Source organism: Sapajus apella, unplaced genomic scaffold, assembly GCF_009761245.1.
Source record: "Sapajus apella isolate SASKATOON/1434 unplaced genomic scaffold, GSC_monkey_1.0 scaffold29, whole genome shotgun sequence".
In the NCBI taxonomy this organism is placed as follows: Eukaryota; Metazoa; Chordata; class Mammalia; order Primates; family Cebidae; genus Sapajus; species Sapajus apella.
The window spans coordinates 1605435-1629288 of record NW_022436969.1 but is presented as its reverse complement, the minus strand read 5'-3'; positions in this window follow the sequence as shown (position 1 = coordinate 1629288).

Here is a 23854-nt window from a genome sequence, read left to right as displayed (position 1 = left end):
GTGTGTATATGCTTACCAAACGTGGACAAGTAATAATGTATAATGTAAGATTTGATACATGATCAGTTTAATCATATTAGGAACACTTCTGATATCCTCATCTTACTTCTTTTTTTTTTAATGTTGAGCTTTTTTTTAGGTCTGTATATTTAACAATCTGGTTCTATTGTCAAGGGAAAAATCTTGTTTATGAAAAAATAATTAGCTTAGGATGAGCGTAATTAATTTTATTCTACAAAGTCAACACATATTTTGATTCTGATTCAGACATGGCCACCTGTTAAACTTCTTATTTCTTGAAACTGTTTGATACTCAAAATCAAGAACGTCGAGTTTCCCTTTCTGACAAGAATCTCTGACCTTCTCATTCTCTACGCCTTATTCTATTGTATTTTCTGTTCATCATTAAGTTGAATATCTTTGATTTTCTCCTGTCTCCTCCTTTAAACTTTTAAAGATTGTCAATTGCTTTCGTTTATATTATTTCTAGTGCTACGATCTTCTATTTGTAATGTATTCTGCACTCTACTGTTAGATTAAACTTTCTAGTGAAAAACCTATGCTTATCCTGCTTTCTGTGAAAAAACTATCACAGTATCCACATTTCCAACAGAGTGAGTTTAGTTTCTTTAAGGTAATATTTATTGTGCTCTATCATCAAGTTCCTTCCCTCAGTTCAACTTTGTTTTGGACAAATCTAAGCTCCAGACAAAGTGAATAATTTACATTTCCTCACACTTGTGTTACAGTCTTGCCAATCTTACCTTACATTAATCTCTTCAGTTACACTTTATTATGAGTATCGAAATTGTTCTTACCTATGATGCAAAACAGAAAGGCTACCTTTGAGAAAAATATTTTCTAATTTTACATCAAAGGGTGATTTTGCTCTTCTCTAAACTATCTATGATTTACCTGTACCTTCCTTATAATACTTGTCATAGCCTTATTTGTATTACAAATCTATGCAATATTATTCCATCATTCATATTAAAATATTACTTTCTTTAGGAAATGAATTAGACCTGGTTTTGTCATCTTGGGAAATCCTATAATATTAACATAACATACGTATTACGTGATTAATGTTAATATTTTAATATACCCTGAGAGTTACTATAATTACTTTACATAAAAAAAGTTTGCTTACTGAAAAATGTGATTGCCAAAATGATTCAAGGGAAAACATTTTACTTAAGATATTTACTGCCAGGCATGGTGGCTCACACCTGTAATCCCAGAACTTTGGGAGGCCAAGACGAGTGGATCATGAGGTCAGGAGATTGAGATCATCTTGGCTAATACAGTGAAACACTGTCTCTACTAAAAATGCAACAAATTAGCTGGGCATGTAGGTGGGCACTTGTAGTCCCAGCTACACTGGAGGCTGAGGCAGGAGAATCCCTTGAGCCTGTGAGGCAGAGATTGCAGTGAGCCAAGATTGCACCACTGGACTCCAGCCTGAGCAACAAATTGAGACTCTGTCTCCAAAAAAAAAAAAAAAAAAAAAAAGAAAAGAAAAGAAAAACCAAAAAACTTTACTAGTACTATTTAGGATATATAATCTCTTAGTCAATGTATGTCTCATAGACATAAAAGTAAATAAATGCTATTGTGTTTATATTATGATGTCCTTTCTGAATATTTTATTACATATTCTTATTCTGCTCTACTCTTAATTAGTCTAAAATGCTAGTTTTGTTTTCTTTTAATTGTCTGAAGTTCTTAAAATGTGGAATGCACATAACTAGAGTTACTGCTTATTATTTAATGACACTTGCCAGGAGAAAGACTTCCAAGCAGATCTGTGTGCTTTTTGCTGATGCTTTCTGAATAGTTAGCATAGTCCTTGGCACATAATAAACATTTGACAAATATTCACTGATTAAATGGGGGAATGAATGAATGGCTAAATGAGCAAAACGTATAAACACATAATGGTCTGGATGTTTCTAAGAGTGCTTTAGTGATTTCATTGGCTATAATTTCATCTGGCACTGCAGAGTTTGAACATTTTATGTAGCATTATAGTTGCTACTCTGAATAAAGGTCACATTGAACTTACTTCAAAGACATTTTACTTCACAAAAAAGAAGAAAAAGGATTTCATTATTAATATAATCTCCACAGTTTAAAATTCATTTTCTGAATCTTAGAATTATGTCACATGGACATTTAGCATATAGATACAGTTGGAATTATAAAGGGATTTATTTTCTAAATTTAAAAATGCTTTTTATAGCTATGACTTCTGTCCTAATAACTTAATTTCTTTTCTAGAATATATATATATAACTATTTCCAAAACATTGCATGTATCACTGGATTAATATTGAATAGGCAAGTTGGCTTTCCATTTATATGATCTTTTTATTTATTTATTTATTTTAAGGATGTATGCCATGCCCAAAGCTTACTCTGAGATATTTTTGATGACCAGGTCATCATGTCTGTTGCTATCTGAAATTTCTCTGCTGGACATAGATGACTAATGAGGATAGCTATATAACTAAAAAGTACTATACAGGCTGACTGTCAACCCATAAGTTGGTACAATAGCTCCATCCAAGATGAATTTCTTAGGCTAATGCTAGGCAACAAATCTTATAACTTATTTTTGTTGTTGTTGTTGTTTTGAGGTGGAGTCTAGCTTGCTGCCCAGCCTGGAGTGCATTGGTGTGATCTTGTCTCACTGCAACCTCTGCCTCCCCAGCTTAAGCAATTTTCCTGCCCCAGCCTCCGGAGTAGCTGGGATTACAGGTGCAAGCCACTACACCCAGCTAATTTTTTTTTGCTTTGTTTTATATTTTTGGTAGAGATGGGGGTTTCACCATGTTGGCCAGGCTGGTCTCAAACTCCTGACCTTGTGATCCACCCACCTCGGCCCCCCAAAGTGCTGAGGTTACAGGTGTGAGCCACCATGCCCGGCCATCTTATAATTTATTTATCAGAATGTACTATATTATTCTATGATAGAAAAATCACCCTAAAATCTTGGTGGTGCAAAATAACAATCAGAAGTGTCTTACTCATGGTGCATATCCATTGTGGTTGACTGTAGATTTGTTCCAAGTGTTTTCAGTTCAGGAGACAGATTGATAGGGAAGCCTCTATTTGAACATTGTCAATCTCTTGGTTGAAGGGAAACAGACATAGTAAACAACATTCTGACTTATTGCAGCACCTACTTGGGTGTGACACACACCACTTCTACTCACATTACATTGGCCAAGCAAGTGGCATGACATAGGTGTAATCAAGAGAGCAGGCATGTGCTGTTTTTCCTTAGAGAGGCCCACAGAAGAGGCATGGCAGGTAGTGATAGTAAATATTTAGAATAATAATACAGTCAACCGCCTTATCCCTTTAGAGTTTGAACTAGAGCAAGTCAGCATCACAAACATAAAGCTTCAGAAGCATAAGGAGGAGACAGCTGAGCCACAAAAGTACCAGAACAGGAAAGGAGGAAGCAAAGCATCCCTGGGGCCATGAGGTAGCTCACCTCTGCAGCCAGAGAAGACCTGGATTGGTCTCTCTTACATAGGGAAAGCTGACTCTGTTTTCACGGAAGGTGTGCTCTTCAAGCTATGTCCTAGATTTTGTAATGCCATCAGTCATAAAAATAAACTTCCCTTGCTTAATGTTCATTCAGTGGCCATTTCTTCAAACATAAAAGAGTCTATCATCTAACAAAAAAAAAGTAGTGAAGTTTTGTGGCTTTCTTTCTCTTCCTTTAAAGAAAATAACTCTCAAATAATTAGAAGGAACTCAAATTAATCCGATAGTTTATATGAGTATATACTTTTTAATTTTTAGAATGTATGCATAGTTTATTTAAATAAACTAAAGAAAAATTTAAACTGAGTTAAGCAGTTTGATGACAGAAAACATAGAAAAGGCCTAACTGTTGAAGGGTGCGATTTAACTAACTCAGTCTTGGACTTTAGAATGTGAAATCAGTTTATCCATCAGTTTCCTAATGGGCATGTTATAGGCACCAGGTTAATATAAATCCAAAAGATGTGTATGTACATGTATGCATGTAGGGGAGTGTGAGGGGGAATTGGCTTATTTGTTTTTTATTTTGGTGACGTAAGAATTGCCTTGTTTAACGGACAGGTAAAACCATCTTATATAGTTTTATGTATATTACAAATTGTCATCACCAAAATAAACTTATAAAACAAAAATATTTTGCATTTTTATTTATTGCTACTTTCCTCTTCACAGCACATCGTCTTAAGAACCAAATCTCAACTTACAATTTTACTTTTTACTTTTTCTGCCATTTTCAGCTTTTCAATATTTGCAACCTATTATAACCTTCTTATATTGGTGGATTTTTACTAATCACTGCTTTATAAAAGTATGCATAAAAAACATAACCATGATAAATAATGGTTAGAAGCTTATCTGAATTAAATATTGATATGAATGTTTACATTTAGTTAAAAACGTTCTTAAATATTTCATACGATACTTTATATATCCAGATACATAGGATTATATAATTATCTGAAATAAAGTCATGCTGTGTGATTCAATGGAATTTTAGTGAAATAAGCTCATTTTATCCTAAGACAAAGTAGACTGTCACCCAAAAAGACTGGTGTTAATGACAAAATGGCAAGCCTTTGTTAGTCTATAGCTTTATACTTGGTCATGTATGAGAAAAACTTCAGATTTGATTTTGTTGTTTTTATCCACTCATGCATTGCACACTCAACAAATATTTCCACTGGCTTGACACTCTAAGGCACCTTGAGCATGAAAGTGAATGAGAGCTTGTCTCTGCATTACATGAACTTAGTTTACTGGAGAAATGTTCCCAACACCACGACCAGTCACAGAAACTTATACTGAATACTATGGTACATATTGTTTTACCACTGCCACTTGTATTCATGTGTCTATGGCCTGGCTCATTTAACAAAAGGAAGAGCACATTGAAAGTAGAACTCAAAAAGACAATGAAAATAAATTGTTGTTATAGCACTTTTTTTTTTTTTCAGAAGGAATCTTGCTCTGTTGCTGGGCTATAGTCCAGTGGCACAATCTGGGCTCACTGCAACCTCTGCCTCCTGGGTTCAAGTGATTGTCCTGCCTCAGCCTCCCAAGTAGCTGGGACTACAGGAATGTGTTACCATGCCCAGCTAATTTTTGTATTTTTAGTAGAGACAGGGTTTCACTATGTTGGCCAAGCTGGTCTCGAACTCCTGACTTTGTGATCTGCCCACCTTGGCCTCCCAAAGTGCTGGGATTCAGGCTTGAGCCACCGTGCCTGGCCTCCTCCTTACTTCTTAAGTCCCCAGAAATCTGTTTTCTGTTCCTATCCCTCCAAAGGAACTATTTATTCTAAGGACATGAAAGAAATCCAAATGTCTAATTTGTTAGATATTATCCTTGCTAATATGAATAAATGTTGATATTTACTATCTCTTTATTCTTAACAGAATTTATTCCAGTGCTTTGCCAGTATTGTCATCTATCTTTAGATCAGTTATGTAGTTACTAAGCAAAGCTAAATAAATTATTCTGAAATATTGATGGAAAGCAAAACACTTTGAATGTCAGGAGTAAAGAAGAAGTAGTAGAGATATGAAGAGGCTGTTGTGATAGAAATGGAAAGAGGTCTAATTTCAGCTCAGTATATTCTATTTCCTCCAAATACCCAATGAAAGTTGATATCGCACCACACACGATGTATAGAGCTCATAATGCACTGCTATTCAATGCCAGATCTACTAGTAATAAGAACCATATATTTCTATTTCCATACTATTGTTTCTGGAACAATTCCCAAACTAAGATTCTTGTACTTAATCTTCATATCACAGATAGTTTCTGAGGGAACCTAAACTAAACTTTATGTAAGTTAGGAAAAAAAAGATTGGCTATTTTCCAATCTTTGGTATGTGGTTTTATTTCTTTGAAAATATTTGTATTTATTTTGAATTTTATTTATTTGATTTTGATGTCTAATTTACTAGTGGTTATAGTGGCATAAATTAAGAAATACATGCAAATTATAGAATGCACTTAAAAATAACATAATTATCAAAATGATCACTACCGTAAGTTGTATTCAAATGAGTCACAGATTCAACGATAATGGATTCATTAAGACCATTGCTGATGACTTCTTATGACAAATAACACAAGTGGTCTTTGTCTTCTATGTTCCTTTTTGTTCTATGAGGAAATGTTTAAATATAATTTTATTTCTACATTTAAAAAATAGCATAAAGCTTTAATACATTTGAAAAACATGAACTACATGGTACAGGATCTTGAATCCATCAGTTGGGAAATACAATCCTTAAAGGATGAGCCTACAAGTGAGGAATAGGAATATATTTGAGGCAAAACACGTTCCATTAGGTATTAACTCTGTGGCTTGGCCAATTCTAACTTGAGCTTCTCACCTGCAAAATAATCACAATAATAGTGTGCATTTTGAAGGGTTATTAGGAGATATAAATGAGATAGTACATAAAGTACTTAATAAATACTTGCTTTACTCTCCATAAATCTTAGCTATAGCTATTGCTGCTATTATTCTACTAATTATTACTTGTAATATCATTATTAATAAAGTATAGGTTAGAAATCAGGAAAAGAATTTAATCATTCTCAGGATTGTGGAATATAAAATAGTAGAAGCCAAAGCTATGTCTTTGGTCCTTAAACCAATGCTAACTTGAGAATTACAATTTAGATCTGGACAGCTTTGTCTTAGTCAGCTGGGGCTACTATAACCACCTACCACAGACTCGGTGGTTCATATACAACACATCCATTTCCCACAGTTTTGGAGGCTGAAAGTTCCAGATCATGGTACCAGCAATGTAGGGTTCTGGTGAGAGTCCAGTTCTGTGTGCAGACTGATAATTTCTTATTGCATGGTCACATGGTGAAGGGCAGCAAAGGAGGCTTTCTTTTGGGCTTTTATAAGAAGAAAAATCATGAGAGCTCCACCCTCATGACTCACCTAATTCTAATTACCTTTCAGAGACCATATGCATAAATACCGCCACATTATGGAGAAAGCTTTCAACATATGAATTAGGGGGCAAATTTTCAGTCTCTTGCACTATACAAAGCACCGGAGGGTCACAGATAAATTCAGGATATTTCCCAAAGCAAAGTAACTGACATCATTTTACAAGTGGGTCCTAGTAAATATATATTGCAATTTTATATGTCAAAAGCTATTGAAAAATATAAATATATTTTGGATCATGTGTATCCATAAATACAAAGACAGTTTGTCTTAAAATTTTCTTGTGCATTTTAATATGCAACATCTTATGGACATAAAAATGTCTCCTATTGTTTAAAATTGTTCAAAGGTCATTAAATATAGTCACATAAGAACTGCTGCTATATACCAGAATCACTGATATGCATAATAAAGATATTTACATCTACTATGTATATATTAGACATATATCTCATATAAATCTTAATACGTACGATATTTATATAATATATTTTTACTTATTATTTTGTATACATAAAATAAATAAGTTTTTATATCTGGACAAGACAACTAGGAGGGTGCCACAGTAATGCTCTTCAGCTAAGATAGTGCACTGTCAGTGGCTTCCAAGAAACTTTATTTATTTATTGGTTTATTTATTTATTTATTTATTTTTGAGACAGAGTTTTGCTTTTGTTGCCCAGGTTGGAGTGCAATGGAGCAAACTGGGCTCACTGCAACCTCTGCTTCCCGGGTTTAAGTGACTTTCTTGTCTTGGCCTCCCAAGAAGCTGGGATTACAGGTGCAAGCCATCACGCCCGGCTCATTTTTTTTTTTTTTTCTCTTTGTATTTTTAGTAGAGACGGGGTATCACCATGTTGGCGAGGCACATTTTGAACTCCTGACCTCAGGTGATCAACAAGTCTTGGCCTCCCAAAGTGCTGGAATTACAGGCATGAATCGCCACGCCCGGCCCCAAGAATCCTTATTAGTGACCCTGAATTATTTGTAAAATCTTAATATAATTCTTCCTTAAGATGAGAAACGACTTTCCAAATAATGTCTTGCTTTTAAAACAATGCTTTGTACTTCGACAACCCAGGTTCAAATTTTTGTTTACTTATTAGTTCAGTACAACTGTTTTCTTGACCATGGTAATGTTATTTCACTCTGCTGAGCTTTGTTTGAAGACCATTATGCCAATTTTACATATATGTGTGTGTGTGTGTGTGTGTGTGTGTGTGTGTGTGTGTATAGATATACATATATACATTGAAACTGGAAAGCTTCCCTTGTCACCTTTGCAGGGCGTGCCATGGACGTGTGCTCTTCATCTGTGCTCCCCCTGACATCCTCTAAATGTCCAGCCACTTGTTGTCTTCCACCAATGTGTTCATCTCGGCATCCAGCAGCTTCTGTCTCTGCCTTGCTAGGGTCTCCGGTTTTTATAGTCCTAGGATGGAGGCGTGGTGGGCCGGGGTAGTCTTGGAAAATGCAACCTTTGGTATGGAAAGCAGGAATGCCTGTCCTCACGTAGGTCCATTGGGGTGGAGCCATAAGCAGGGATCACACTCTCCTCTACCCAGTACTTCCCTTCCCGGCTTCCCTATCATTTAAAGGGACAATGTTCTTCCCTTCCCAGCACTCCGATATCAATATGTAAAAAGAGAGATCTACATAGATAGATTTGTAGGTGTATAGGCAGAAAGACAGAGAGAGGTGGAAGGGTCACTGACTCAGTAAACATATTTTTATTTGATGTTTCATTTGCTATATCAATCAGTTTATAAATACAGTTAATGTGTATATTGCAGTCAGTCACTACTCTAGAGATTATGAGTAACTTTTTTTCCTTTTTGTTAGTGCTTAGCTATGTAGCCCAGGCAGAAACTCTAGAGCCCAGGAAAAACTACATTGTTAAAAATAAAATAAGAGGGGAAGATTTTATATCCTTTTTAAAAAATGTTAATTAGAAGAATACTGAATGCACCTATAATCAAAAGTCAGTGATTTACTGTGTGTGGACGTATCTATTACATTTTGTGCTCTAGTATATCAAACTCAGAGTAAGCCTCTTCATATGGGGTTTGGACATTGGCTTCAAAAATCAAAAATCCATTACCCTGCATGTGGATGTAATTTATCAGAGTTTGGCAACTTGAATTTATTTAGTGATTTTTAAATTTTAAATTATCTTCTTTTTATTTATTTTTTTTTTTTAAATACAGAGCTCCGTCACACAGGCTGGAGTGCAATGGCATGATCTTAGCTCACTGCAACCTCAGCCTCCTGGATTCAAGCTATTTTCATGCTTCAGCCTCCTGAGTAGCTGGGATTACAGGCCTGTGCCACCATTTCAAGCTAATTTTTGTATTTTTATTAGACATGGGGTTTCACCATGTTGGCCAGGCTGGTCTTGAACTCCTGGCCTCAAGTGATCCACCTGCCTCAGCCTCCCAAAGTGCTGGGATTACAAGCATGAGCCACTGCACCCGGCCAGAATTTATTTTTTAAAAGTTAGGGGCTCTCTTATTGAAAAGAGTGCTTAATTTTATTACTCAACTTCCAAAATGAGTGAAAATATTTTCAGTGAATTCTATTAGAGTATGAAATCCTCATCTCAATGCCTCATTGTGGAAACCATTCTAATGTTTATTTGTATCGTTATTCCACTACACAGCATGCCAAGCACTCTTCCTGTTGCCCCTCAAATAGTTCTCCAGTTGTCTTGATAAAGCAAATTCCAGAAGTCATGAGTCAATGTCTAGAAATGTTTTACAATGAATGATTACCAATTTCACACAATGAATTTTGTGGGGTTAGCAAAAATATGTTCAGCAAAACATGTCATTAGGACATTTTTTAATAATAAGCTCAATCTAGGTCTCTTTTCTCCAAGTTATGTGAACCAACACATACATGTGTTTACGTGCTTTCCCTGGTCAAGATTGCCTGTGCTGACAAGAATTTGGACATCCAAACCAGCAATTACAATCAATGGCTCTATTTTATGACTACGAATGTCTTCTATTCCATTGACATTGCTACCTAAAGCTTGGTCAATTAAAATACATTTAGACTAGTGCTAAGAATAGAAACAACTGGATCATTTCTGTGGCAGAACAGACCTTAACAGTTAAGAGATCAGATCTTCTTCCTCAGCTCAAAGACCAGAATGCATAAAAGCAGAAGGGCAAAGATCACGTGACCAGCAGAATGTCTATAAAAATGGAAATTGTGCAATTAAACCAGATCCCTCAGGTTTCTGGTAATTTTTATAAAATGTCCTTTGGGTCTCTGACGTTAGTCATCTTACTGGACACTTTAAGTCACCAATAAGTTTTATCCCATTTGGAAATGTAGTTTCTACCAAAATACACTATCCCCTGAATGTAATATGATGCTTTACTTCAACACAACAAAATAAATACAACTTCAAAAGACAATAACTAAAGCTGGCAAATATTGGCTACGTTGTCACATACAATCACCTAGTTCCTCAAACTGATTTTTATTTTCCTGAGGACTGTGCCAACAGATGTTAATGTGGTATAAATGAACATGTCAATTTTCTCATAACTATGTTGACAAGTGTTAAAGAATTCAGCTTAAGAGGGACATGCTTTCTAACTATTACCTGTCTTCCTCTTTAATATCAAGCTATTGTGTTGTCTTTCCTGGGTTTGATGTCTTATCACAGGGTAGCATATGGCACATGAAAAAGCCCGAAATACTATTTTACCCACACTAACTCTGAAACATTGAGCCTTGCCCGCTTTTTGGATGAAGATTAGCAGATCAATGAGCACCTCTGCCTAAGGACCTAAGGGAAGCAGGCAGGAGGCATTTGTTCCAGGGGACTTGTTGTGTATTTTGATTTAGCAGAAGAAATTTTTTTTTATTGCTTTTGTACTTTATTATTACCTTGCAGGAAACTTTTCAGAAATAAGGCATAATGAAAGCTGTTAAAATATAACCCTTGCAGGCCAGGTGCAGTAGCTCATGCCTGTAATCTCAGCACTTTGGGAGGCTGAGGTATGTGGATTATTTGAGCCCAAGAGTTCAAGAGCAGCCTGGGCAAAATGATGAAACCCCGTCTATACCAAAAATACAAAAATTAGCTAGGCTGTTGTCCAAGCTACTTGCGAGGGAGGATTGTTTGATCTCAGGAGACAGAGGTTGGTTGCAGTGTTTAAGATCCTGCCATGGCACTGCAGCCTGAGGAGCAGGGTGTGACTGTTCCCAAACAAACAGACATGCAACCGCAACAACAAATACACACACACACATCACATCTTAGTTCACAGCATGCATTTAAGTTGATTTTACGTATGCTGTATACCTAAGTGATCCTCACCGAACATCATCACAAGGTGACCATTCCATTAGATTGCTTTCTGAGGTAACTGGCACAGAAGTTGAACTACATTTTTGGGATTAATATTAAGAAAATAAAATTATTAGTATTCAAATTCCAGTATCATCATACTCCTATTATTCCTATGTAGTAATTCAACATACTCTGAAAACCACCTGGCCTTGAGATAACATAGGTAATATACCAGGTTGGTATAACTCACTATACAATTGATTTTTTTCCTTGTGGACTTTAGTATTTATAGGATATCATTGTTTATCATGGGATGTATAAATGTTTCTGTAGTGTTTTGATCTTAGAATATAATACACAATAATATTTTTGGACCTTTGAATACATTATATTTTTAATAAAATCCCTCTGAGTTATTCCTGATGCATGCAGTTAAATTCACCTGAAAAAAAATGTGAGATGTTTTGTTACATAATACTCAGCTGCTCTCCAGAAACAGAAAACCAAATCTGAGTGTCACTGGTAAAACTTGACAACCTTGGTTTTTATCACTTTTAGTTGTTTTGGCTACTTTAATGAAATCTGAAATTGTGCTAGAGAGTTCTTTTAATTTCATTTCTACAAATGTTACTAAGTCTATGCATTTATCTAATTTTAAATCTATAATTTTCAATATAATATCTAGCTATTTCCTCCTCTTTCTCCCCATAAAATATTTGAACAAAATAATATATTTGCCTAACCCCTTATCTTTTAGAATATAGAATTTTACCAGATTGTACTAGTCTTTGGACACAAAAGGAACATATTAACTCAGTTAATAACACACATTTTACTGTTTTGTTGCATCTAAATGAATAACAAAGGACATTACTCTCTCTTCGTCCCCTATAAATTTCTTTCTCAGAGAAATATGGCTGAGAGTCACCAAGGGTGTCTTACCAATGTTTTCTAAGGTGCACTGCAGTTACATGGGGACCTTGGTCTCCAATGCTGCCATATCACTGATCACTGGGTGCACAGTACCAGGTATGTAATGGACCCTGGCAAAGCAGAACTTTAGCAGAGGTAATTTTACATTTTAACTTCAGTTGAATTTATACTCACTATGCTACATATTAGACTAAACCAAGGTTTCAAAAGAATCTGAATGACATGTAGTCCCTTCCATTAAAAACATATTATTACTGAATTAGTGACACCATGCTGCTCTCTGAAGAATGAAATGTACTAAGAGGTTCCTCAGGCTACATGTAAATAGTTATTTAGTGGGTAGTACAGAGAGTCCTTCTGATTAGCTTGAAAGTCATGTCCAAACATATGTAATGCTTATTTGAATGGAAAACTGCTACAAAGAATATCATATACAGGTTAGAACTTTGTCAAACATATTACTTGCTTTTGTAGCTTTTTAATCTATATATTTAATGTATATTGGGTATATAAACTTTATTTGTGTATATTTGCATATATTTGGTGTTCCTAATGATCAAACCCACTACTTTTTCTATTTCTTTTTCTATGCCAGGATAACTGTTATATCCTGTGATCTCAGGTACATTTAAAATAATATTTTCATAAATGTTTGATTTATCTAAAATTGAGTGTATGGAGAGGAGTAAAAGTTCATCTTTTATGCAGCCATTTTATTTTTTAACAATATTTATTAAATAATGATTATATGCTCACAGTTTTGTTGATTTTGACATATTCTTAGTTCTTTCAATATTTAGCAATATTTAATGATGTGTTTAATCTATGATGTTTTGTTTAAATTTTATAATATATTAGATGTTATAGTTTACCCTTTAGAATTGTGGCAAATATGTTTTTATTTAATAATTATAACAATTTTCTAAGGTGGTAATTTATGTTTCTGTTTTACAATTGAGACAACTGAGACCTGGCAAGTTTAGATTACAGGTGGCAAAGCTGTATTTTTAGGATTTCAAGTCTTGTGTTTTTAGCCATTATTTTATCCTACCTTCTTTTGTTAAATCGCTATTAAATGTTATTGCATATCATACAATTTTGCAAATTTTTATTTTGTAATATGACACAATATTTAGCAAAACACACACAACAGTCTATCCCTTCATAACACACACACACACACACACACACACACACACACACATATACACAGAAACAGGTATTGTTCTTTGTGTGATTTGCTAATTGGTTAATTCTTTCAGTTGTATCTAATTATGAGCCTGTCAAGTTTTAATAAGTGTTCTAAGATGGACCAGTTGCTATTTTAATCCATTTCTGTATTCACTATGGAATTTTATTGTCTCTACTTTTGAAAATGAAGTAAAAATTTCTCATTGTTTAATTTTACCAACTTATTTCTATTTATTTTAATTAACAAATAATTGCTGTATATATGGGGTACACTGTGATATTTATGTGCATGTACATTATAGAATAATTAAATCAATCTAATTAATGTATTTATCACTTCTCATACACTTTTTGTAGTGAGAGCATTTACTATCTATTATTTTAACAGTTTTCAAATATACAATACATTGTTAACTATAGTCACCATGCTGTGCAATAGCTCTCCAAACTTATTCCTTCTGTCCAACAGAATCTTGTAGACTTTGCAAAACTCTTCCCATTCCCTCTCCCCTGCCCCGGCCTCTGATAATCAACTTCTGTGAGCCTGATATTTTTAGATATCATGTATAAGTGGGATCATGCAGTATATATTTTATGGCACCTAGCTTATTTCACTTAATGTCTTTCAGGTTTATCTATATTGTTACAAGTATCAGAATTTCCTTCTTTCTTTAAGGTTGAATAATATTTTAGTGTGTGTGTATGTATATATATATCACATTTTATTTACGCAATAATCCACTGAGGGAAATTTAGTTTGATTCCATATCTTGGCTATTATGAATAATACAGCAATAAGCATGGGAGTGTAGATATCTCCTTGACATACTGATTTTAATTCCTTTGTGTATATTCAAAGAAGAGAGATGCTGGGTCATATGGTAGTTCTTTTAGTTCTTTGAGAATCCATACTGAAAACCATAGTGAATTCTACAATGCCTGTATTAATTTGCATTCTGAAAGACTGAATACCCAAGGCAATCTGGAGGAAAAAAGATACAAAGACAGAGGCATTATACCTTCTGAATTCAGAATATATTATAAAGCTACAGTAATCACAGCTCCATTGTACTGTCATAAAAACAGACACACGGAGCAATGGAAGAGAGTAAAGAGCTCAGAAAAAATTACGTGCATTTGTGGTCAATTGATTCTTGACAAAGGTGCTAAGAACATACAATGGAGAAAGAATACTCTCTTCAATTAATTGTGTTGGGAAAACTGGAAATCCACATACAGAAAAATGAAATTGAACTTAAACTTAAGACCTAAAATTTTAAAACTACTAGAAGAAAACACAGAAGAAAATCTCCATGATATTGATCAGAAGAGTGACTTTGCTGTCTAGGATATGGCTTAAAAAGCACAGGCATTAAAAGCCAAAATAGACAACAACCTTACATGTTCTTCACATGTACCCCAAAACCTAAAATGCAATAAAAAAAGAAAAAGAAAAAAATATATATTATGTAATGGATAACAGACCAAAAAAAAAAAGAGATTGCATCACAAACTAACGTTTTCTTAAGAAAAGAAGTATTTAAAGTATTTTGAATAAGCTATATTTTACATTTGTTTAGCTTTCATAGCACACAAAGTGATTTATAGTATTTTAACATTATTTACATTTATTTGATTAATTATACAGTGAAAATTACATTGAAATGAACAAAAAGACTTTTGGATGTCCCGACTAGTACAACATCATGGTAAAATAACATTTTCTTTGATTTCAGCTATGTGTCAGCTCTAAAATCTGTTAAAATCTGTTTATCAATATCACTGCTATTCCCAAAATGTAAATTAATTGTGTCTAATGGAATTGAATTGCCTATTGTCCAGTGGTAAGATACATTATGCAACCATTTGTAAATTCATTTTAGCATTTTTTCTTCACCTTGTAAGTGCATGGTTCTTTACATTTTACTGTGACATTGTTGTGACAACTTACTTGTTCACTTGCTTAAGTAAAATCTAGGACACATGTTTATTTTAGACTTGTATAAAGTAATAATGTTACCTTACATTTAAATTTATTGTATAACAAATGTGTTGAAAATTTTCTTACACAAAGCTAGATGCAATTTCTATAATGACATACATATTATGGCACTTTATATAAATAATCACATAAAATATCATTTCAATTACTAATATTTAGACATTTTATTTATTTTTAATATAATTACCATGAATATACATATATGTACATTATATATTTGAAACAAAACCACATTTTGCTGTCCTGGCTGTAGGTTGAGCATTGAACAGATACATCTAGTTTTATTTCCTCCTGAATCCCCATTACAATGATAGTAAAATACATTTCAGAAACATTAAATTATAGGGATAAGTAAAGTAGAAGGAGAGAACCAGTAAAATTTTATAAGGTGAAAAGCTGATGGATAGCTGATTTACAGAAGATCCAAAAAAGATGAATCCACTAAGTCATCATTGTTGAAAGCTATGAAGTAACAGTTTGAGTCCCTGAAAATCGAATTGAAAAATGAAAGCACAATATGCCTCTGTCAGTGGAATGAGAGACAATGGGGACTCAGAAAGGTGTGAGAGTGAAGGGGGGTGAGTGGGGAGGATGACAAAAAATTAATTACTGAATACCATGTACATTATTCAGGTGGTAGATTCCCTAAAAGCCCTGACTTGATCACTACACAACCTATGTGTAAAACACAATTGCTCATGTACCCCAGAAATTTATACAAATAAATTTAAAAAACAATGTTTTGTTTTATTTTAAAAAGTTAGGAATAAAGGTAGAACTAAAAGACTTCCAAATCCTCTTCCTCACTCTAAAGTAAACTAAAGATTTATCATTTTAAGAGAAAAACCTGAAATTACTAAACCTCAGGGTTTCCCATGGAAGTGGTTCAGTCACATCAACTATAATAAAGTACAATGTTGACTAACACAACCCGTGAAGTAAGAGATAACAATGAGCATTTCAGTGGCCCAGTCTTAAAAATCAGGGTGTGGTAAAAAATTTCCAGATATTCCCAGATATTACATATTCTGAGCAGTATAAGTTAAAATAAACTGAAGACTAGATAAAGCAAATGTGATATATATACACCATGGAATACTATGCAGCCATAAAAAGGAACAAGATCATGTTCTTCGCAGGAACATGGTTGGAGCTGGAAGTCATCATCCTCACCAAACTAATACAGGAACAGAAAAACACTGCATGTTCTCACAATATAACTGGGAGCCGAACAATGAGAACACAAAGACATAGTGAGGGGAACATACATGGGTCTGCCTGGAGGGTGGTGGTGAGGGGGAAGGGAGAACATTAGGAGAAATAGCTAATGCATGTAGGACTTAATACCTAAGTGATGGGTAGATAGGTGTGGCAAACCACCATGGCACATGTTTACCTATATAACACACCTGCACATCCTATATATGTATTCTGGAACTTAAAATTTTTAAAAATAGAAAATGAAAATTGAAAAGTGGCAGAAAACAAAAAGAGAAGCCCAAGAGATTTAGATAAATTATTAGAAAATAAAAATTAGATTTGATTAAAAAGAAAAATAAAATCTTAAAGGAAGTAGCATCTTAATATCCTGTCCTCCACAACTGATTTATATTTCACAGGACAGATCAAAGTTAACAGAAACCTAATTATAAAATAATTAAAAAATTATAATATAAAATATTATTTAAAACTCATTTCAAAATTTAGGAATATTACATAAAATTATAAAAATCACATTCAAACAATAATTTAGGAGAACTTAGTTATGTTGCGTAACTGAAACTTTGTACCCACTGAGCCAAATTTCCTTCTTTCTCTCTTCCCAGCCCTTACTAATGACTATTCTATTATCTGCTTTTCAACTACTTTGGGTATGCAGTATTTGTCCTTCTGTGACTAGCTTATTCCACTTAGCATAATAACATGCTCTAGGTCTATCCATCTTGTGGAAAATGATAGAATGCACTTTTTAAGGCTTAATAATACTACATTGTATGTATATACCACATTTGTATGGATTTTTGGTTCTCAATTTCATTCACTTCTGCTCTAATTTTAGTTATTTCTTCTGCTAGATTTGTAGCTAATTTATTCTTGTTTTTCTTGTTTCTCTAGGTGTGATGTTAGATTATTAATTTGAGATATAACTATTTAAGGTATGTATTAAGTGCTATAAACGTTCCTCTTAATACTGCTTTTGCTGTATTTCAGAAATTTTAGTATATTGTGTCTCTTTTCACTTATTTTAAGGCTTTGTTTGATTTCTGCCTTAGTTTCATTGTTTAACCAGAAATTACTAAGGGGAAGTTGTTTAATCTTCAAGTAATTGTGTGGTTTGGGGATATCTTCTTGGTGTTGATTTCTATTCCACTGTGGTCTGAGAGTATGGTTTGTATGATTCCAGTTTCTTGAATTTATTGCTATTTGCATTATGGCCAAGCATGTGGTTGATCTTGGAGTATGTTCATTGAGGCTTTAACATTCTTGTTTGAGTATGTTCATTCAGACCTTAACATTCTTGTTTGATAATCAGTTACAAAATTCTTAGAAAATAGCACTTCTAAAAGGGTGACTATTATTTGCATCAACTTGTCAAATATCTCCTTATATTGAAATTGTAACATAAAAATCATAAACATGTTTGTGAGAAATAGTATAAAAACATAAACATGTTTGTGAGAAATGTATAAATTTATATATATGTATACACACACATATATAAAATATGCAGTGACATGAATGAACCTTAAAAATGAGATAAGCGAAGGAAAACAAGTACAAAAAGTAATACATCATATGATTCCATTTATAAAAAATGTTCATTATATGTAAATACATAAAATCAGAAAGTAGCTAACTATTTTCCAGGGGCTTAGGAAAGACATAAATGAAAAGTGACTGAAATTTTGTATGGGGTTTCTTTTTAGAGTGATGGAAATATTCAGTAATTAAATTATGCTGATTGTACAAATCTGTGGATATACTCTAATGACTGAATTGCACATGTAAAGCAAGAGTTTGAAAGTTATGTTAATTACATATCAAAAGAGTTGTTATTCAAGAAGATAAATTTAAGAATGAGTAGTTTTGAGTTTTTATACTTTATCAAAAATAAATTTTTTAATTGTCCTTTGAATATTAAAAATGCCACTCTCATATATTGTGAAAAATTCTTAATACATAGATTCTTGTTGACTCAACTCTTGACTCTTTAAGATTGAGGATTATCAGTGTCCTTCCAGCAATAATCTCTGCTGATATATATATAAGACAAAACGATGAGAAAAATCTGGGCTCTTTGGATCTAGGAGGAAAACTTCTCAACTGTACTGCCAGAAGGGAAGGCACTGGAAGTCCTTCTGACTGAATAGTCATCATATCTAGGATATAATCTTCTATATTGTAGATCTATGTAGTCTCTATGGTAACAGTATATGTAGATATTAGTAGTCATAAAAGGATAGTTATTTCTGATATGAGGTTTATAATACTCAGCTGCTCTAATCAGCCTTACAGAATTAATTTCTTATAGTGAAACATAAGATGATCGCCCACTTACCAAATTATGTGCATCCTCTCGTCAAATGTGACATATATCATCTGCATTCTTAATTTATAATGTGCATTCAATTTAGAGTTGATAGAAAAACAAGGATTTTAAGTGATCATCTAATCTGAGCTCTTTAGATTACATATAAAGAAATTAGAAACAAAGTCATGAAGTGATTTACCCACATTTTAAATCTATTTAGAATATATATCAGGTAGGTATATTAGGTTTCTGAGTTTCTTTCCTTCCAACCTTATCCTAAAGCAGTGTTTTGTTTTTCAGCAATTCCCTCTACTCCAATTATTTTTAAACAACTAGATTTTGATATGTTACATTCGTAATAATAATGTTGTTATTGAGATAAATAATTTGAGAGCTATCTACATTTCCACGTTTGGTGTATCAGACCACACTTAAATTACTAAGCAATATTAAATAATATTTTTTATAAATTAGAACAAAGATACTCAAAGTAACTAGGTATTTTACAAATAAAATATTGGCTCTCAAAAATATTACCTAATGTGTTTAAAGTTACTTGGCTTTTAGTGTTTCTAGCTCTTGGTTTCTAGTTCCAAGAGCAGAAACTGTGGCCCATCATTCAAGTTGTAGTCAGAGATCTAGTTAGTATACTCTGTTAGCTCCTGAGGCCTAGAAAAATGCCATGCCTAGAAAAATGCCATGCCTAGAGTAATTTACTACCGGTATGGAAAGACTTGTTTTGTGTTTGATGATGTTAGTTACAATTAAAAACAAGCTCCAAGGCATAAAAGCAGGTCTCATATGACTATTGCAGAGTCAAGTTGTTACAATTATGAGAAGGAAAATCATGCACAACTTGACCTTACAACATTGAGTATTCATGGTTGATTGACTCTGAAACATCAAAAATAATAGAAAAATATTGTCACAGTAGGTGCTTGTTTATGAAAATGTCACTGTATGTACTATATTGCTTTGCATAATTGTTGCATTTCAGATTTGTTCACTGAACAAGCTAATTCAACAGACAAGTTTTCATTAAATTCCACTGGTGGGAGGTAGACAAGATTTTCAGGCTTTAAATAGTTCAAACATTTTGTCAGCCATAATTGAAAGAAACTTTACAGCACATAGTTAGTTGCCTTTTGCAATATAGGAGCAAAGTCACAACAAATATTTTGACATATATTCCTTAACTCCTTATTCACAAAAATTTAGGGAAATATTTTGATAGTATTTCCATGGTGTTTTTTGATATTACTAGAACATTTTCTCTATAATATACTTAATTCTAGTAGGCATTCAATAAAAACTGAGTAAAGATAATTCTATTAATACTATGCATTTAAGGATTTGGAGTCAAAGCAAAATAAATAACAGAATAAAGCACTGTTTTGATTTTATCTAACTAATTAAAACCTACAATAAAATGTGTATAACTATTATTTAATTTTCCAAAATGTATATTTTTGCCTTTTATTTAATACCCTAATTTCTAATGAAATACATTCCCTTTAATTCACATATTCTCTAGAAATAATTAGCAATTATTCCCATAATTTAGAAAGGATGCTATATAAAGTGTACTAGTTTGTTTTCCTGCTGCTGACAAAGACGTCCCTGAGATTAGGCAATTTAAGAAAGAAAGGGATTTAACTGGACTCAGTTTTATTTAGCTGGGGAAGCCTCACAGTCATGGAGGGAGGCAAGAAGGAGTAAGTCATATCTTACATGGATGGTGCCAGGCAAAAAGAGAGCTCTTGCAGGGAAACTTCCAGTTTTAAAACCAACAGATATTGTGAGATCCATTCACTATCATCAGAACAGCATGGGAAAGACCCACCCCCATGATTCAATCATCTCCCACCAGGAACCTCCCACAACACGTGGGAATTATGGAAGCTTTAAGATGAGATTTGGGCGGGGACACAGAGCCAAACCATATTATAAAGTATTAAAAAAATCTAAATATGTAACTAGCAAGCTCATGGTATAGTGACTTGAAGTTAATAGTTTCTGTGTATATATCCTATACCTAAGAGTTCTATATTATTTCCTTCTTTCTGCTAATTTTTAGTTTGGTTCATTTTTGCTTTTATAGTTATTTTGATATGCACCATTAGGTTGTTTATTAAAAGTAATTCTACTTTTTTGATGTAGTCATTTGTAGTTATAAAATACCCTCTTAACCTAATATTTATTGAAATTTCTCAACCTATAAAAATTAACACTTTTACACTGTTGGTGGGAGTGTAAATTAGTTCAACCATTGTGGAAGACAGTGTGGCAATTCCTCAAGGACCTAGAAATAGAAATTCCATTTGACCCAACAATCCCATTACTGGGTATATATCCAAAGGATTATAAATTGTTCTACTATAAGGACACATGCACATGAATGTTCATTGCAGCACTGTTTACAATAGCAAAGGCCTGGAAACAACCCAAATGCCCATTGATGATAGACTGGACAGGGAAAATGTGGCACATATACACCATGGAATATTATGCAGTCATCAAAAACGATGAGTTCGTATCCTTTGATTAGGGACATGGATGAACCTGGAAACCATCATTCTCAGCAAACTGACACAAGAGCAGAAAATCAAACACCACATGTTCTCACTCATAGGCGGGTTTTGAACAATGAGAACACATGAACTCAGGGAGTGGAGCACTACACACTGGAGATAGCATGGGGAGAAATGCCAGATATAGGTGAAAGGGAGGAAGGCAGCAAATCACACTGCCATGTGTGTACCTATGCAACAATCTTGAATGTTCTTCACATGTACCCCAAAACCTAAAATGCAATTAAAAAAAAAATCAAGTGGTTTGTGGTCTATGTCAGACCTCTCACAAAACGTCCTATTTAAATCTTTGGATATATTTTTAACAGATTTGTAGATATTAGATTATTAATCTCCAAAAACAGAGAAAGTAACTCAATTCAGTTTTTATTGAATAAAATTAAGTATCACTTAACGTTCATACTTAAAAATAGTCACATTTCAGAGGATTTTCTCTAAAAACATTAAATAAAGTGAACAATGGATCTGCTTTCATCTTTTTCAGAGAGTTTTTTTCTTTTATATCATTGAATATAGTTAGCAATTACATATTTTTTGCATTTATCAGTTTTAATTCCATTATGTGCCTTCTACTGGACCATAAAACCTTTCAAAGCAGATAATGTGTGTAATTAGTTTACATTTGTATCCTCAGAGTCTAGAATGGAGTATGACATTGCTCTTTAGGGATTCAATACACAGATTATAATACCAAAAAATAGAAAACAAAATGTTTCTTCCATTTATATTTTAAGTGGAATGAATTGTTTTTATGTTTTTGCTTTAATTTAAAATGATTCTGTGCCAAAGACTATAATATTTTGGTGAAAAATTAGATGTAATAATAAAATATATTCCAAATAGAAAAAAAGTAATTGTAACCAATATTCTTATAGATCATCTAAAGCTTTCATTGAATTATTTTTTATCTTTATTAAGTATTTTTATCCAAAGAAATAAAGCCCAAAAGGCAAAATACAAATATGCTTTTTAATAGTGTTCTAATGATAGTAATGTTTTACACCAGAGGTGCTAAATCTATTGCTACTTCTTATGTTGGCCTATTTCTCCCTCTTTGGTTAACATCAGCTTTTTCAAATTCTAGTAATTGTTTAATTAACACATTTAAATATCACAAGATAAAAAGTATAGAGAATATTATCACCTAAAAGTTTATAAAATCATATCTCAACATGTTAATATTATAACCCAATATTTTAACTGTGATAATTTTAGATTAATTTTTAGCAAAAGAATTTGTATTTTTCATTGAAGTCTGGTTTCCTTGTCTGTTGCCTAGAGAACTGTGTGCAAATAAAGAATTCTACCTTTGTATGCTTAAGACAACATGATGTATAGGAGGCTGAGCTTAGTTCAAGAGTCAAAATGCTGGGCAGGTTTTTAACTAGGTTATTTAATATTTATCTCTTTTCATAATATCGACATATTGTTTATTTGTATATCACATGTTTATGAGTCATACATTCACGCAGTACTAAACATGACTGATAATTCAAAAGAGACAAGCAATACCTAGGTCAGGAGAAATATTATTTTCTTACAGTTGTCTGAGACTAGTCAAAACTGCACCTTTTTTCCCAAATTCAGAACTATTTTCATTTTAGGTTTAAGAGATGTGTCTCTTGAGAAATGTATGGAGAGGGATTGCTCCCACAGAATTCTATAATTCATTAATTACATAGTGTAATTTTTTTTTTTTTTTGGTGATAGGGCCTTTCTCTGTCACCCAGGCTCCAGTGCAATGGTGCGATCATGACTCACTGCAACTTCAACCTCCTGAACTCAAGTTATGCTCCTTCCTCAGCCTCCCTACTATCTGGGACCACAGGCATGCCCAACCATGCCCAACTAATACATATGTTACTTGACTACTTCCAGGCTCCAGCCAACCATTCCCTACAAAACCATAAGTTCCAATTGACTTACAAATAAAGTATCTAATCATATCTGCTAAAAGCTGCTTAAAACATTTAACAGATTGTAACTGTGATAATTGTCCAGTGTCCGCTAGTAAATAATATTAGCACTTTGACCAGGAGGTCTAGTGGGAAAAGGCAGGATGGGAGGTCATTATATTAGTATGTTTATAAGGAGAGGTAGTTAAGGCTTTTCATTTCTTTTGGTCATCCAGTGCCAGATACAGAGTAAATGGTTTATGGAATTGCAGTTAACTCTTTCCTTCCCATTGGGGAAAGCACTGGCAGCTAGCTAATGCCAGATATGAGTACTTTTTCCCCCTAAATTTCTTTTTTTTTTTTCCAGGTTAATATCTAGCTAATATATAGTGTGGCTA